Source organism: Sebastes umbrosus, chromosome 18 (assembly GCF_015220745.1).
Source record: "Sebastes umbrosus isolate fSebUmb1 chromosome 18, fSebUmb1.pri, whole genome shotgun sequence".
Taxonomy (NCBI): domain Eukaryota; kingdom Metazoa; phylum Chordata; class Actinopteri; order Perciformes; family Sebastidae; genus Sebastes; species Sebastes umbrosus.
Genome location: NC_051286.1, coordinates 1,761,451 through 1,779,458, shown reverse-complemented (window position 1 = coordinate 1,779,458; position 18,008 = coordinate 1,761,451). Strand labels below are relative to the sequence as shown.

The 18,008-nt window shown below is 39.4% G+C and overlaps 1 protein-coding gene across 2 annotated transcripts in view; it reads right to left on the bottom strand.

Moving 5' to 3' along the window:
• Positions 1-18,008, bottom strand: part of myo6a (myosin VIa) — a 135,665-nt gene extending 117,657 nt beyond the window's left edge. The window contains exon 1 of one of the 2 annotated variants that reach the window (XM_037750205.1): positions 17,777-18,008. The gene's annotated coding sequence lies outside the window, so the exon portion shown is untranslated. The remainder of the gene's footprint in view (positions 1-17,776) is intronic. The other variant, XM_037750206.1, reaches the window with a different exon arrangement.

Below are 18,008 nucleotides of genomic sequence, written 5' to 3'. Positions count from 1 at the left end.
AACCACAACATCCCTGCTTCATCTCATCTCTCTCCCTCTTCTATCGACCATCAATAAAAGGCGCGAAATTCCCCCAAAAATACAACTGCTAAATACTGCTATACTGAAAAAAAAAAGAAACCTAAAGGAGGTGGAGAACCAAGTCAGTATTCACACGGGGCATTCAGGACCAGGAGCTCAGCGGCGGTGTAGTCCAGTGATTTCAGACCAGGATTCAAAGTTGGTGTGAGACCGTCAGGCTGTTCTTTAATATTATTTATGTCACAATAATCAATAAACCGTCTGCACAGGACACACCAGAGACAGCTGAACACCACCTGATGTAATGGTCAGGTCATGAAAACTAGTTAGCATGCATGGAAACATACACGATGCATTTCATTAAAGGAGTACTCCAGAAATTAAGTACTGCAGTTCAGTAAAGTTGGGAGACTCCTGAGACACAAGACAAAAACAACAGAGGCCAAAATATCCTGAAATATCCTGAGTTTTAGTTTCCAAAACAACAATGTAAAAATACTCCATTACTGGTAAAAATCCTGCATTCACACTAAATGCAGTAGTAAAGAAGTATTCTCGGCAAAATGTTCTTAAAGTTTAAAAAGTAAAATGTCTCCTGAGAACCTCCCGCCTCATGAAACTTTACAGCCCCAAACTAGAGACCTAGAGCATTCAGAGGATGGATGGATCAGACTAGAGACCTAGAGCATTCAGAGGATGGATGGATCAAACTAGAGACCTAGAGCATTCAGAGGATGGATGGATCAAACTAGAGACCTAGAGCATTCAGAGGATGGATGGATCAAACTAGAGACCTAGAGCATTCAGAGGATGGATGGATCAGACTAGAGACCTAGAGCATTCAGAGGATGGATGGATCAAACTAGAGACCTAGAGCATTCAGAGGATGGATGGATCAAACTAGAGACCTAGAGCATTCAGAGGATGGATGGATCAAACTAGAGACCAAGAGCATTCAGAGGATGGATGGATCAAACTAGAGACCTAGAGCATTCAGAGGATGGATGGATCAAACTAGAGACCTAGAGCATTCAGAGGATGGATGGATCAGACTAGAGACCTAGAGCATTCAGAGGATGGATGGATCAGACTAGAGACCTAGAGTATTCAGAGGATGGATGGATCAGACTAGAGACCTAGAGCATTCAGAGGATGGATGGATCAGACTAGAGACCTAGAGCATTCAGAGGATGGATGGATCAGACTAGAGACCTAGAGCATTCAGAGGATGGATGGATCAAACTAGAGACCTAGAGCATTCAGAGGATGGATGGATCAAACTAGAGACCTAGAGCATTCAGAGGATGGATGGATCAAACTAGAGACCTAGAGCATTCAGAGGATGGATGGATCAAACTAGAGACCTAGAGCATTCAGAGGATGGATGGCTTTCCTAGCTAGATTGACAATGTGGGGGTTTCTGAGCAGTTTACACACAGCAGGAGTTCTCGCCATCCAATCGCCAGAAAAACAAACATCAGACTGCTGGAAGTATCTGGACATAACGTCATGTTATAAATCGGCTGGTTATCCACGAGAAGAGGTCAAACAAACGGCCTCAGAGCGGCGTTAAAGTGGTCGGACTGTCCCTTTAAAAGAGGAGGATGTGGTGGAGATGAGAACATAATGAAAACAAACTGTGTTCAGTTCAGATCTGAGCTGCAGCAGCTGCTGCTCTGAGAGTCTGAGAGGACGACGGCAGAGGAAGCTGATGCTGTTTGAATCGGTGTGTGTGTGTGTGTGTGTGTGTGTATGTGTGTGTGTGTGTGTGTCGACCCACTCTCTCTCTTTGCTGACAGACTCACAAACAGCTGATTGTTGGATGCGAGAGCTCGCTGTCGTGACCGCTCGGTCGAGGTCACGTGGTGAACAGAGAGCCTGTGATGCGTTCAGGGACACAAACCCTGAGGGCAGATTCTCAGTAGCAGAGTCTGAAAAGAAAGACTCTCCTTAAATTAAACCACAGCTGCTGCTGCTGCTGCACGGGTCTCATTGTAGTTCTGGGACCTTTTGTTTCTCCACTGCGGGACTACTGGAACTATACTGTATATATTGGAGATATAAGAAGAGAATAATCTACATTAAACGTTGAAGATTTCCATGTTCCAGTTTCTCAAATGTGTGGATTTGCTGCTTTTCTTTGTCTATTATAATTATAAACTGAATATTTTCGGGGTTGGTCAGACAAAACATTAATTTCCTCATATATTTACTCTTCGGTTTAATTTCCACTTTTATTTATGTATTTATTTTTATTCATTTTGACATGTATTTATTAATTTTCGCATTTATTTTTTATTTATTTTATATTTATTTTTAAATGCATGTACTTATGTTTTTCTGCATGTATTTCTTATTTACAATTATTTATTTATGCAGAAATGCATAAAGAAATGTATAAAGAAAAAGAATACAGAAATAAATAAGTTTGGGAAAATAAATAAGGGGTGAAATGCAAAGGGAAAATCCTGCAGAAATAAATAAATAAATGCTTAAATACATAAATAAATACGTACATACATTTAAAGATAAATATCACATAAATAAAAAATAAACGCAAAAATAAATAAAATACAAAATAATACAGAATAAATCAAAAATAAATGCAAAAATAAACAAAATAAAACATAAATGCAAAAATAAATAAATATTAAATAATAATAAGTAAAAAAATAAAAAAATTAAAATTAAACTAAAGAGTAAATAAATAAGGGAATTAATACAAAGATAAATAAATAAATAAATAAGCTAATTTTATCAATTAATTAATAGCTACATTTATTTTTAATATTATTTTTGTTATATTTAATGACATATTTATTAAGTCATTAATTCATTTATTAATTTATTTTTGATTATAGCAGGTTCTGTCCCGTTCATTACATATCTGACTGTTTCAGCTGGTCTTATATTATCTGCCTCGCTGGAGGATCATTAACATGCTGCTTGGTTTTGATCATTTATTCTCTAATTATTGGGTCTCGTTCCTCCTTGTGATGAACTTTGTACAGCTGAAGTTGGTTCTTAATCTTTAAACATGATAATGAGTCTGTTTTCTGTTAACGAGACTCATGATTCCTCCTCTTTCTCCCACACGGCGGCATCGTGACATTTCAGGAAATTGCAACGTGGGTGCAGAGACGAGCTAAATCCAAAATGTGTAGTTTAGTCTGTAACATGTGAAATGATCTTCTCCTGAATGACTGCTGTCTGTGAAGAAGAAGCAGGAAAAACTGAGAACTAACCGGACACATACAGACGACAGGTGGAGACAACTAGAGCTGTGATTGGTCAGCTTGAGCTGAAGAAGAGTTGAAGAAACACTTGATAATCTCTGTTTGCGTAACGTAACGAAGCCATTTCCACTGTAAAGAAGTCTATTATAATAAAGCAGAGTTGTGTCTGCAGCTTCTCCAACAGAAAGTTGCTCTTTCTGTCTTATTTCTACTGTAAACAACCTGACGTCTGGCCGCTGATCAAACAAACACTGTTGACTGGTTTCTTTAAAAACTCTCTCCGTTATGTCAGGACTCACTACCCAGCATGCTTTGAGGCAATCAATTAAAATATGTAATCACGATGAATCGCATGATGGTCTATAGTTAATCAGGATTAATCGCAAATTAATCACACATTTTTTTATCTACCGTATTAAATTGCACATTAAAGGGAGATTAGTCAAGTATTTAATCCTCTTATCAACATGGGAGTGGGTAAATATGCTGCTTTATGCAAAATGTATGTATATATTTATTATTAAAAATCAATTAACAACACAAATACAATGACAGATATTGTCTAGATTGTCCAAATATGTACATGTCTGTAAAGGGGAGACTCGTGGGTACCCATAGAACCCATTTACATTCACATATCTGTAGAACAGAGGTCAAGGGACCACTTAAAATGGACATGCCAGTCTTTCCTCGCCAAAATTTAGTGCAAGTTTGGAGCGTTATTTAACCTCCTTCATGACCAGCTAGTATGACATGGTTGGTACCGATGGATTCATCAGGTTCTCTAGTTTCATATGATACCAGTATCTTCACTTTAGCTTTAAAACTGAGCCTGGTACAACCTAAAAATCGTGAGTTATGTTAATGCGTTAAAGAAATTAGTGGCGTTAAAAATGTATTTATGTTAATGCGTTATTATCACGTTAACTTTGACAGCCTTCGTTTTTATTTATAGTTATTATTTATGATTTAATGTCCAGTGGAGTTGAAAATCTTTGTCTTAAAAGGGGCGGGTCCATCTGCGTTCTTGTGTACGTTATATTTAGAATATTTTCACCGCTTTACCTCGCCGTCAGACAGCCCTTTACGACGAGAAACTAAAGCCATTATATCACTCTCTTTAAAGCCACCAGACTCCATTCACAAAAACAGTCATTTTACCTCTCAGAACACAGGGAGTTGCTGGTCTTCCGCTCTAAGTTACTGTATTAATACACTGACTATGAGGATGTATACATACTGTACATGTAGCAGCGTCATCATGCAGAAACCTACGTCAGGTCACGATGTGGGGAAAACGTTTTAGAAGGGCTTGAAGGGAAAACAGCATTTTGACGCTAAAACATACGTATTTCGACCAAAATAAAGAATCATAAGAAACACCTCTGGGAAGATACAGAAGGACTGGCCCTTCAAATAATATTACGTATAAAAAATTGAATGTCAGCATTTCTTTTTCACCCTCAAATATCAGTATCAGCGTCAAAGTTCACACACGTCTCTCGTCTCTCAGGCCGGAGTTTCATTCTTGATGATCTCAGCAAAGCCGTGGTGGAATTTGCTGAAGTGCTGATGTATCACAAACTCCCAGTAATGAAGTTTAAAGATTGACGAGTGTCATCCTCCTCAAGGCGAAGTCTAACACCAATAAACTGTCATAAGCAGCTAAAACAAGTTGTACATTACACAAAGAGGGTTAAATCCTCGCTCCTCTGCAGCGCATTAGGACTCTGACTCTGAATAAAGTCGAGAGGCGGAGGAGGAGGTGTTAAAATGTCAGATAATCCCCGACAGCCTGCGGGTCAACGGTCACAGCTTAAATCTGAGAAACAGACCGTAAAAAGTCATTCATGAACAAGACTTCCACTGGATGACTGAGGCCTTACTGGGTGTTTCCCAGGTGTAACTGGTAGGTTCCCAGTATGAGATATCTCACCTACAGCAGGCTGAAGTCAACAACAAAAACTAGATCTAAAACCTGGTTCTCAGTGGTGAAAGAAGGATCGTTTACTAATGTAAAAGTAGTAATACCACTATTTAAAAATACTCTAAAAGTCCTGCATTCAAACTGTTTGGTAAGTAAAAGTACAGAAGTATTATCAAGTAATATCAAAAGTATAAGCCTACTATTCTTGTATTATTGATGCATTATCATTTACGTATTATTTTAATGCTGCAGGGGGTCGAGATGAATCCAGTATTTTTGTAATTCTTTATTTTGGGGACAGCAGTTTAAATTACAAAACAACAATTGTATTCCCTCAAAGAAACACTGGTTGCATAGATTTGAATGGTGAAGACACCAAAAAAGTCACACCCACAAAACATGGTATGAAAAATGTTTTTGATCTGCCACTTTTAAAATCTCTGCACTAACTGAAGGAGTAACATTTTAGATCTGATGTCATTCAATGTTCGATATATTTTACATAAAAAAACATTATATACATGGTAAATTACTGTGTTGGAATTACACTGTGGAGGGAGGGTAGTGTACACAGTACTGTACTGTACTTTGTTATTGTCGTCTATAGTGGTTATTTGCATAAAAACACACAATTTAAATGATTATGATTATTTAAATATTTGCTTTGATTAAATAAAATCTTGGCAAAGCTGCTTAGTGCTAGTGTTAGGAAGTTAAACAGGTCATAATTCTCTCTCTAATGTCTATTTTATATTGTTGTGAAAACATCTCCTTCAAACTGGATTAATTCAAGTTTCTCAACAAAAACTTAATTTTACGAGATGAACACATCACGATAACGTTGTAATTTACCTTCGCCCAATAGTCATTTTACTGAGCAGAGCTTGAACGCCTCATAATAATAACTCAATGGCACCTCTGTTAACGTTAGTAGCTCCGTTATTTATCCAGTCAGGACTGTGCTGCCACCGGCTGCTAACAGCTAACATTACTAACTCTTCTCCTGTTGATTTCAACACCGGTTTGTTGTTCAGTGTCGCTTTATCAGGGAAAATAGGGTGCGTCTCCTCAGGTTTAGTAGCACCATGCTTTTTTCACTCCGCCGTGTCGCCAGTCCCAAACAAACTGAAACATGATACAGCGTACGTATGCGTCATTGTGTAGCGTAACTGTCGGAAAGCATCAATACAGAGGAATCGATAGTCACGGAGGCACGAGATGCCAAGAAATCGGAGAACTACGGTTCTCTGTTCCCACCACTAGCATTTTCCCTGCTTGCCAAAGTGGCGGATATTCTGATGATTTCACCCGCCACTGCCAACAATTTACCCGCATTAAGCGGGTGGCGAGTGCTAATTTCAGACCGTGGCCGCAGACCATTCACACCCCACCAAAAAAAAACGGTATATATACATATACTGTACACTCTAAAAAAAATCCACTGGCTCAACTTAAAAAAATTAAGGTAACAAATTGCATGGATCTTTTCAAGTAGTTCCAACTATGGCATTATTGAGTAAATCCTATGAGTCTTTTGTAGTCTGACTAACCCAATTGATTAAGTTCAACCAACTTGATTTGCTTTGACATCTAAAGGCTTAATTAAGGTTAAGCAACTTGATCAAGTTGGTTGAACTTAATCAATTGGGTTAGTCAGACTACAAAAGACTCATAGGATTTACTCAATAATGCCATAGTTGGAACTACTTAAAAAGATCCATACAATGTTACCTTAATTTTTTTGAGTATTAGTAAATCGTTTCACTTAAGTCAAAATAAATAACATATTTCAGTTCCAGTTTTTATGACCAAACAGTTTATTTTAGACATTTTAAAAACTTTGTCCACTAGCTTCTTTTAACCATGAACATTTTTTATACCATGGTGTGTGCACAAAACCATGTCCAATGTTCCTCATTCCCAATGAGATCAGGACAGTAACCAAAACTTTCAACAGGAAACAATCGGTCTAACGATATCATGAAATGTATCCAGCAGCTCTTCACTCACAACTTTGTACTTCAAAAATAGAAATAATACAAACATCAGAACTGAATTTAAACAACATACACTCAATTACCAGTGTATTGGATACACATGGCTTAAACTAATGCAGTTTATCACATCAGTCCTCCAATAAATCCTCCTGATTCTAATGTTGTGTCCACGCCATTTATCTCAGTGAGGGTAGACTGATTATTATAAACACTTCAGTATAACACAATATTAGTTCAGCTCTTGGCACATCCAGGTTTTCCAGGACTTCTGTCCCCTCGATCACTATCCTTGCACTATCCTTGGCTGGATCAGTCATTATGGCACCCCTGGTGATGACAATCTTCATCACTTCATCAGTATCCTGCACTTCACCATCCTGGAATAAGTAGATCAGAATAAACATTCATTCATCAAACATTCAACACGTCATCACATGTAAACACAGTATATAAACTGTATATAAAGATAAATATACTGTCTATGGTGTTGTAAATTACGTTTTCAGGTTTGGGATTTTTTTCTGTTAATTTTCAGATACATTTTCAACATACATGAATATAACCATAATTATAAAAAAAAAAAAAAAAAATGATTGGGGGACCCACTCAAAACCAGCATCACTGCAATGTGTTTGAGTGTAACACAAAGTGCAGTGTGTCAGAGCTTAAGCATCTGATTTACCTACCAAGTGTTCTTTGAAGAGATCCTCCTCCTTTTCTCGGAGACACACCACCATGCAACGGGTAGCGACCTCTCTCCTCTTTTCCACTGAATCATCCTGTGAAGGAGAAAAAAAAAATCTTAAAACTGCTCCTCCATAAGGATGTGTTTTTCATGATTACATCACTGGGAACGAAGACTGAAGGGTGAGGTTTATGAGGCCTGGAGTGTGGCATTATTGATTTTGAGTTAGTTCACTTAAAGTTGATAAATAAATTGATAATTTTAAAGAAAGTCTTTGTAACTCAATTAGTTTGCATTTCAAGCTGCTAACGGGTGACAGCTAAAATTTCCGCGCGGAAATTCCGCATAGGTGAATCAATTCACATGCTGTGTATTCTGCATGAGGCTGCATGCATATACTGTAGCTTTAATATGCCGCCTGCCAAAGTGGCTAGTAAGTCTTACTACTTACTGCCTTCTTTCTGATCCCACTCCGTGCTCAAATGCGCCACAGGTGCACCAAGTTAATCATCCTGATGAAAACTCCTATGGTGCGTGCATATAAGCGTGCGCGGGTGAAAATGCGTTACACTTACGTGTCCCGGTATGAGGGTTTGAAAATATGGTAACCCATAGTAACAGTGACTCTCTTGATGTTAGCCACCGCTGTATTGTGCTAATGTCAAGCCCTGCTTATATGGAGTTTCCACAACGTGGTGTCTGCTTCCCAGGCGCCATTACTGCATTTTTAGCTGCAGCTCAAATAACCAAAATTGAGTTTTAACCAAAGTATACAGAGTAAAATGTCAAACAACTCACCCATGGAGCTGCTGACCAAACCTTTATCAACCCAGTGCCAACTTTAAATTACAACAAAAGTAAACACATCCCTTTACCTTTGCAGGGTTACAACTAACAATGTACAAGATCACATGTGCTAAAATGTGAGAATAAAAGACGACTTTGAAGACACTGTTAGCTAACATTAGATAACATTAGCTAACAGGACTTCGTTCTTCCCTTTAGTGCAGCATGAAAACGACTACCTACAATGTGTGCTGATGCAATAAGCATCTGTTGTGAATGAAATAAAGAAAAATGAATTACTTACCAAGTAGCTTGACTGATATTCAGGTAAAACTCCCGTTGCTCCATCTCGTTGATGAATGCCGTTTGGCAGCAAAAAACAAGCGCGATCATCTCTCCGAGAGTCGTCCGCCTAGTCCCGCCCTGCTGTGCTCTGATTGGCTAGTTCGAACCGTCACATGACCTCTTTGTCCTATCCCTAGCCACTTCCGACCTGGAGTGCGTTAACTCACTAGATATAAGTTACACTAACTTAGTATTTATTCTAAATTAATATATTTTTCAGTAAAGACAATGTTCATTTTTCAGTTTGACCAACTTATTTTATTAAGTCTTCAACTGACTAAAACAAGTACATGTAACAAACTTAACGTATTTATTTTAAGGGCTATCTACTAACCCCAAGAATCGTTTTTTAGAGTGTAGGTAATTAATGGGAAATACTGTATTATTGAGTCATGGGAACTGTGGTAGTTCATCGCACATCCTGCCATTATTGCGCGTGCGCTCATCGCAATGTCGATGCTGAAATGAGATATCGTGCATCGTGAAGCGTTTGTAGTTTCCTCTCTCTTACTGAGATCAATTTGTCAGGTAAAATCCCGAAAGTGTCTCCAGAGTTTTGAAAGCTAAAGGTTTGTTTCCTGATAATGACTCTGACCCTATGTTGTTTTCTCGTGATCGTGGTCGTGGTGGTAATCTCTCTCGACGCGGTCACTTCCTCGCAGCAGATTATCAAACAGGCCTGACAGACGGGGACGTTATGCAGACATCGGCCTAACAAGAAAGACAGGAAGCGTCCGGCTGAAACGAGGATCAAAAGGAGCAGCGCCGCATCAACTCATTCAGCCAAAGGCATATTGGGAAAAAAAAAACACACACACACACTCTCTCCCGTGTTTGGATGCTGCAAAAGAAAATGAAACTGGTTCCTCCTGAACACGTCCAGCGAGGAAGGCGAGCAGTTGTGTAACAAATCTCATAGCAGCCTAGTGTGGAAGTAGCTGTGATAACAGACAACAGATAAATAGAACAAGCAGGAAACAAAGACTGCTGTGATGTGACAGTTCTAATATTAGAAATGTTCTCAGGAAAATTCAAAGTGGACACAAACCAACCACAATCTACTACCTCCTGGTTAAATGGAATAATGTATAGGTATAAAAAACAATCAGCTTTACTCGTCCAAGAGATCCAACACGGCCTCCGAAAGAGCCGACTGATCACCAAACAACTAAAGACTGAAACCATCACTCACAAAATCAAGTAATTACAGGAGTTAAACTACAACATTAGTACCAAATGAAATATATCTGTATAATCCAGTATCAAAATCAAGGATTAAAAATTGATATCAAAAGCTTTTGTTGGATTCTGTTTTGTTCTTTGATGAAATCTTTCCTTAAGAGACTGAAAAAAAAAGTCTGAAAAATGTCTGAAAAAATGTCCGAAAAAAAAGTCTGAAAAAAGATCTGAAAAATGTCTAAAAACTTTTTTCAGACTTTTTTTCAGAAAAGTCTGAAAAACAAAGTCTGAAAAAATGTCTGAAAAAAAAGTCTGAAAAAAAAGATCTGATAAATGTCTGAAAAAAAAGATCTGATAAATGTCTGAAAAAAAAAGTCTGAAAAAAAAGTCTGAAAAAGAAGATCTGAAAAAAGTCTGAAAAAAAAGTCTGAAAAAATGTCCGAAAAAAAAGTCTGAAAAAAAAGTCTGAAAAAAAAAGTCTGAAAAAATGTCCGAAAAAAAGTCTGAAAAAAAAAATCTGAAAAAAAAAATCTGAAAAAAAATATCTGAAAAATGTCTGGAAATAAAATGTCGGAAAAAATGTCGGGAAAAAAAAAAAATGTCGGAAAAAAAGTCTGAAAAATGTCTGAAAAAAGTCTGAAAAAAAAGTCTGAAAAAATGTCTGAAAAAAATGTCTGAAAAAAAAAGTCTGAAAAAATGTCCGAAAAAAAGTCTGAAAAAAAAATCTGAAAAAAAGTCTGAAAAAAAATATCTGAAAAATGTCTGGAAAAAAATGTCGAAAAAAAAAAAAAAATGACGGAAAAAAAATGTTGGACAAAAAAGTCTGAAAAAAATGTCCGAAAAAAATGTCCGAAAAAAAAGTCGGACAAAAAAGATCTGAAAAAAGTCTGAAGAAAAAGTCTGAAAAAAAAGTCTGAAAAAAAAGTCTGAAAAAATGTCCGGAAAAAAAGTCTGAAAAAAAAGTCGGAAAAAAAAAGTCGGAAAAAATGTCGGAAAAAAAGTCTGATAAAAAAAATCTGAAAAAAAGTCTGAAAAAAAATATCTGAAAAATGTCTGGAAAAAAATGTCGGAAAAAAAAAAATGTCGGAAAAAAATGTCGAAAAAGTCTTTTTTTTCGGACATTTTTTTCAGACTTTTTTGTCCGACATTTTTCTTTGGTTTTTGGGTTCCTGGATAATAAATAATTCCTGACAATGACTGATATATTTGACTTCAGGACATCTCTGACTACATACATGCTGAAAATCAAACATTCTTACTGGATTCATTTAGAGATTTTACAAAGTAAAAGTCCCTAGAAGTGTTTGATTCAACTTTTTCCCCTTGGTCTAGTGTTAAACAAGTTTTAAAAAATCACAATAAATTGCAATTAGGGATGCACCGATACCGATACCAGTATCGGGTCCGATACTGTGCTAATGTACTCGTACTCGCAAAACGGCATCGATACCACTTTACGGCAGCGTGACGTTAACCTCTCGTCACCATCTTTCAGCTCCTATCACACGCGCTCACGCTCCGACGGTGCGGGCGAGACGGGCCGGTGGTGCGCCCGTCCCCCCACCTACATATCGAAGCGGCACCGAAGTACCGTGATAGTATTGAATCAGGAGATGGTGAATCGTCTCAGCTCTTGTTTTTTCTCTTTGACTCTGTCTGTTCAAAATAAATGAAAACAAACACAGCGACTCCTAAACCGAGGTACGAACCGAAACGTGACTCCCGTGTACCGCTACACCTCTAGTACATTTAAATGTCTTTAAACAGATTGAAGACAGATTCAAAACTCTTTAAATCAGCAGCGTTACAGGAACAAAGGTTATGAGCTGTGACACTCTGGCAAACAGCTAAAAATAATTTGAATATTTAAGCGAGAAAGAGCCGGATTAACTCGGGTCAAAGTCCTGTTGGAGTAAAGCCTCAGAAACTAATGAGCAATGTGACGAACCGGGGCGAGGAAACACCATCTCAATAAATAAATAAATATAATAGACCAGCGTCTTCATGTTGGAGTCAAACAGAACTACTCTCTCTAAAAACTTATAGCTGGAGGCAAAGGAGGGACCGTCTCATCTTTTCCTTTTTAATCTCAAACACATCCAGACGAGCCCAAAACACAAGAACAAACACCGGCCTCCTCCCAAAATATTACCCAGAATGCAATTCCATGTGTGACAGCACCAGAGCAGCAGAGGCCTCGCTCCGTACCAGGAGGCCGTGGGTTTCAAAGGTCACCAACCAACCAACCAACACGTGATCCTGCCCTCTCTCTCTCTCTCTCTCTCTCTCTCTCTCTCTCTCTCTCCGTCTCTCCGTTGCTACGGTTACAGCCCTCCGCCACCATAATGATGGGTTGGGTTTATTTGCATGCTGACATGACGTGACGCGGAGATTCAGTCTCACACACTGAAGGAGGGAGGGAAAGTGTGCAAGAAAATACAGACTAAAACTAGTGGTTAAAGCAGACGAGAGAACTAAACAGCTGCTGCTAAAAATAAAACATCACATCTCTAAAACATGAAGATTACAAATAACTACACCTCCTGGCATCCAAAAACATGTTTATAGTATTTAATCAGACTCTAAAGTTCACTTCAGTGTAATTTATTAGTAAAGAAACAGGAATATTTACTGCTTTAACTGAGACACTTTGTACTTCTTACAACAGCCTCTGAGATAACTTGTACGCCACTAAAAACGGATTAAACTTTAAAAGCACAGAGGCGAGGCGGAGGTAAAAGCTCCATCGACACTAAAGGTGTACAGTGTGTCCTGATTAAGTGACACGGATACCTTTAAACGCTCACTTACTGAGAGCTGCTGGAGGCTAAATGCTTCAAATGTAAACAGATGGTCACTTAGAGTAGTTAACGTGTTTAAAGAGAGGAGTATCTTTGAGCTAATAACCTGCAGCTAGCGGCGCCACTTTCAAACTGAAAAAACACCAAAGCAACAAAAGTATATCGTGCAAAAGGTGAGTGAGTTTGACGATAACGAGAGAGAAGTCACATAATTCACATAAAACTAAAGATTTAAAGACAGCGTTAACAGTGCAAACAAAGGCAACAGTGCTGACAGAGCTAACAATGTTAACCTGAGGGGGTGGAAACATTTATTTACGTATTTATTTTTGCATTTATTTTTAAAAATAAATAAAAACAGAAATAATAATAAATGCAAAATAAATAAGAATATTTTATATATATAATAAATATGATATAAATATATAATTCATAAAAGTAAATACATAAAAAAATAAAAGGAAAATTAAACAGAGGAGTAAATAAATAAGGGAATTTATACAAAGGTAAATAAATTTAAAAAAGCTAATTAAAACAGAAATATGAATTTATGTCACATTTTATCAATTAATTAATGACTACTTTTATTTTTTATATTATTTTTGCTACTTTTAATGGCATATTTATTAAGTCTTTATTTATTATTCATTATTTTATTTTATTTTTTGGCCGGTTCTGTCCTCCATACAATTTGGTATCATTTATAAATCCATCTATCTTAGATTTTTATTTTATCAATTGCTTGTTTAGCCAGAATAATCTAACACATTAATTTCTAAACAAATTGGAAACAAAGAAAAAACTTATCTTGACATTTTAGTATTTTTCTTTAATAAATTAGAAACTGATTATAGCAGTTATAATACATCCATTTTCTGCTTGATTATAAGACTAAATAGCGTTGATTTAAATGCCATTCGAACACGTCTTTTCCAAGAGGAATATAGTTTGGTTTGTCATTTGGAGTGAGGAGGTAATCCGACCTACAGGAAACGACTCCTAAAAAGCAAAGGTTTATGGGTAGAAAGAGACAGATGTTGACATGTGATATCCAGCGGTTCCTCCGGCCTGAATGTTACAGAGCAGACGGAGGGAGAATGTGGAGTAAAGATGTGATCTAAAGGCTGAAGAACACGTTTCTCAACTTCTTGACTAAGATAAAATGAGTATCATTCAGTTCCGTTTCTCACAGTAACTGATGTAGTCGTGACTTCTGTTTACTTCTCTTGTAATCCGGCCAACAACAACAACAACAACAACAACAACAACAACAACGAGGAGGACTCTTTCCAGCAGGTTTCAGCTCCCTCGGTGAACAGAAATCACCCGGAGCGAGGCAGACGGCGTGTAAGTCGACACTCTTCATCACCATCAACGAGAGACGGAGGTCTGCTCGGTGTGGCGAGACTAATTCAGCTCACATTCCTCTAATTACAAAGGCTGACGGGTTGGGGGGGGGGGGTTCCCAACCACCTCCACTAATACCCTCCATCAGGAACCAGATACAGTATGAACCCTCCTGCTCCATCAGCACCACTTGGCATTAGCCTAGCTCAACCTGTGGTGACACATCTCACATCATTTTCTACAGTTGGTTTCTGGAGAGCCAATCAGAGCCTTTGTGAGTCAGTGATGTAACAGACGTGTCAGTCGCATTAGGACACGATGTTAAACACAGTGATGGTCAACAGTTCAATCGATGCTTTCAGGGCCTGCAGGCTAAAAGGAAACCTTCTGACTGAAATCAGTTCAGGAATCAACTCAATTAGAGATAAATCAGCGAAGGGCTTTTATGTTCGCTTCAACTTTGACACAATAACCCGTGTTGTTGTTAGGGATGCACCGTTACCGATACCAGTATTGGGTCCGATACTGTGCTCATGTACTCGTACTTGCAAAACGGCTCCGATACCACTTTACAGCAGCCCGACGTTAACCTCCACCTTCGCGACAGTGCGGGCGAGATGGGCCGGGTGGTTTGCTGACATCGCCGCAGACTCCAAGCGCCTTTTACGTGGTCCGAGCCACGCCCTGGCGGGGAGAGAGGGCACAGCGAGCCCTTTGTCCACGGTGCGGCGAGGTCCGGGCGGGGAGCGCTGTAAAGCTGCGGCCGCGAGCCACCTTCTCCCCGAGCCTTTCCGAGCCGACCTAGAGCCGGTGCGCCTCGTCTGCGGGACTCCCCAGCCTGCCGAGTGTCTCTCACACCCTCCAGCTGGCTGTTAACGAGGGTCTTTTGGCACAGAGAAGTACTCGTATCGGTACTCGGTATCGGCGAGTACCCAAATGTAAGTACTTGTACTCGGTCTGAAAAAAAGTGGCATCCCTAGTTGTTGACTAACAGCAAACCATCTTAAAGGAATACTTTACCTAGGACTGTTGCAATAACCGCATAACACCGATATAATAATGATAGTTAGGAGCAGGAAAAAGCCGATAGGGAATTAATCGGGAGGAGAGCGTATAAATACCACGACATTACACGGACATGCCGCGTGTCGTGAGTACGCATTTTAGCGCTTTTGCGTGTCATTTGTACGCCACCCAAACGTCCGCATCAACAATTACGTTTAGACAAGAAAACCACTTAGTTAGGGTAAGGGAAAATGTCATGGTTGGCCGTTTGCAATAAGTACGTAAACTAAGTCAAATATGAACGGAAACAACTACAGAAAACACGCCACAATCGTCACTAACAAAACAAAACAACGGTCTCAATCCGGTCTCCTGGTTAAAAGTCCGGTGTTTGTTGGGCTTGTCTTGTAGTGGATAAAGAGCTGATAGTGTTGCGTTATATATTTGAGAGATAACTTTATTTTTCCCCGTCTTCCGTGACTTTGTGTACGGTGCAAAATGGTGATGTACGTCCCCGCGTAGCCGATGGTGGCTGTGCAGCGTTCGGCCACCATCAGAGCCCTCTGCCCATAACGTTAGTTTGTAAAACGTCCTGTTGGCGCCCATTAATCACCCAAGAATTTCCCTCTCCGACCTCCAGCTGCTTCCTCCTCAGTAGTACTACAAGAGGGAAATACAACACAGTACTGCCACGTCTAACTTCTGAATCCTCAGCTTTCTCGTGTATACAAGGAGATCTTAAATGGATGAGGACGCACATAAACAGCTTATCCTGACACTTGGACGTGAGACGTTATGGATGCCAAGCGCCTTTCAAAAGGTCACGTCTCCGCCGCTGCTGCCGCCGCCAAAAAAGCAAGCACGCTAGGACTTCTTCTACTAATTACCTTTTACACCCAATTCAAGCCCTGCAGGCTGTAATATGCATAATCACTGTGACGGCGGCAGCAGCAGAGAGAACCAGTCCAGTAATAAGAAGCAGCATGGATCATTTCCTGAAGAGGACTTTGATCCCTGAAGTTACAATAAGTACTATTGTGTGTGTGTCACATACTGTAATATGTCAATATACGGCCATAAAAGAAGGAGGAGGCGTGCAAAAGTCAAAGTCCCTTCAGAAGTTTGCCGTTGCAGAGGCCTCCACCCAAATGTTGTGTGTTAAGACACGCCACAAACTGCATGCACGTCCACACAAAGAAGCATCAGGGACAATGCAGGACATAATAATAGACAACATAATGTGCTTTTACAGTAAGTCAGACAGGCTTTGAGCGGCTTTAAGGGAATAAAAGTGATTTCAAGCTCAGGAACAAACACAATAAGAGCTCTTATGTAATGGTGCAACACAGATGTAAACCACATAGCTGCAGCTTTATTCTCTGCATCCACACTTCTGAGGATGCAACATTATCTTTTCTATCATCGCCCAGGCTGTAATATCACAATGGACAAACCCACCACCACCCTCAGCTTCTTATGCAAAGCATGTCCATTGATTCTCTTCTTCCCAGGCTCAGCAGCACCAGTGTGTGTGTGTGTGTGTGTGTGTGTGTGTGTGTGTGTGTGTGTGCAGGCCTCATCCATGCACACACACACATACTGTGAGATCTGACATATTGCTGCTGCTGTGCAACAACACACACTCCCATGTCATGAATGCACCTGTCTGTGTCTTCTGAACTCTTATATAACAAGGCTTGTTGTGCATAAACGCTCTTTATGCTCGATACATTGTGCACCGCTCTACAGTACATGTAGCTGCCCAGAGACGCGGAGCCGAAACCTCATTGAAAAAACGTGAGATTTTAGAATCGCGTCGCTTTACCAGCCACATAAATACACCATGAACAATGATTCATCACTTTTTCTTACTTGGGAGATAATTCTCTTCAATTCGGCTTGCATATAATCCAGCCAGCGTGACAAATTTTTCAAATAATCCAACTTTTAAACATTGTTTGCCTGCATAGTTCTTCTAGAATGCACCCGTTGGTAGCAATGGCAGCCCTGTTGAGTGTAGTGGAAAAGTTGCAGAAATAAAAAGGAGGCAAGGTGGATTATTTTAATGCCGAATTGTAGAGTGTCAACTAATTATTCAAAATATGTATTAGCTGTTGTATTCTAATAAGCATGCCTCTATTGATAAACAACAAAAACTTTAAATTGGCAGATATTTAAAGGGAGTCTGGTGCGGACTCCTCTCAACAAAGCTAGATGAATGTATGTTGTTAAAAACACAGTTAAAAGCAGGAATTATTAAAATATAATAATATAAATAAACATGTTGGTTATTGTAGATGTTTATATTTAATGTTAGAGTGATTTGTGCCGGAGCTTTCAGCTGTGTATGCACGGTTTTCCTCCCTGTGTTGACAGGCTGCTAGCTGCTAACAGCCTGGTTGCGGTGGTTCCCCGCACCGCACGGTGCGTGTGTCGGTGTTTCCTACCTCTTTAGTGCGTGAACCTCCGGGACGGCTTTAACCTGGGTTGTTGTTTTATTCCCACAGAGAGAGAGAGAGAGAAAGAAAGGCAGCAGCCGGTGTTTCCAGATGAGGTGTAGCTCCGGCTCCTCTCCAGCCTGGACCAGCCTCTCTCTCCTGTCTCTCCGCCCAGCAGCCTCCTCTCTCCCGCAGCGAGCCTGGGAACCGGCCCCGTGACGTCACAGGCCTGGATAAACCA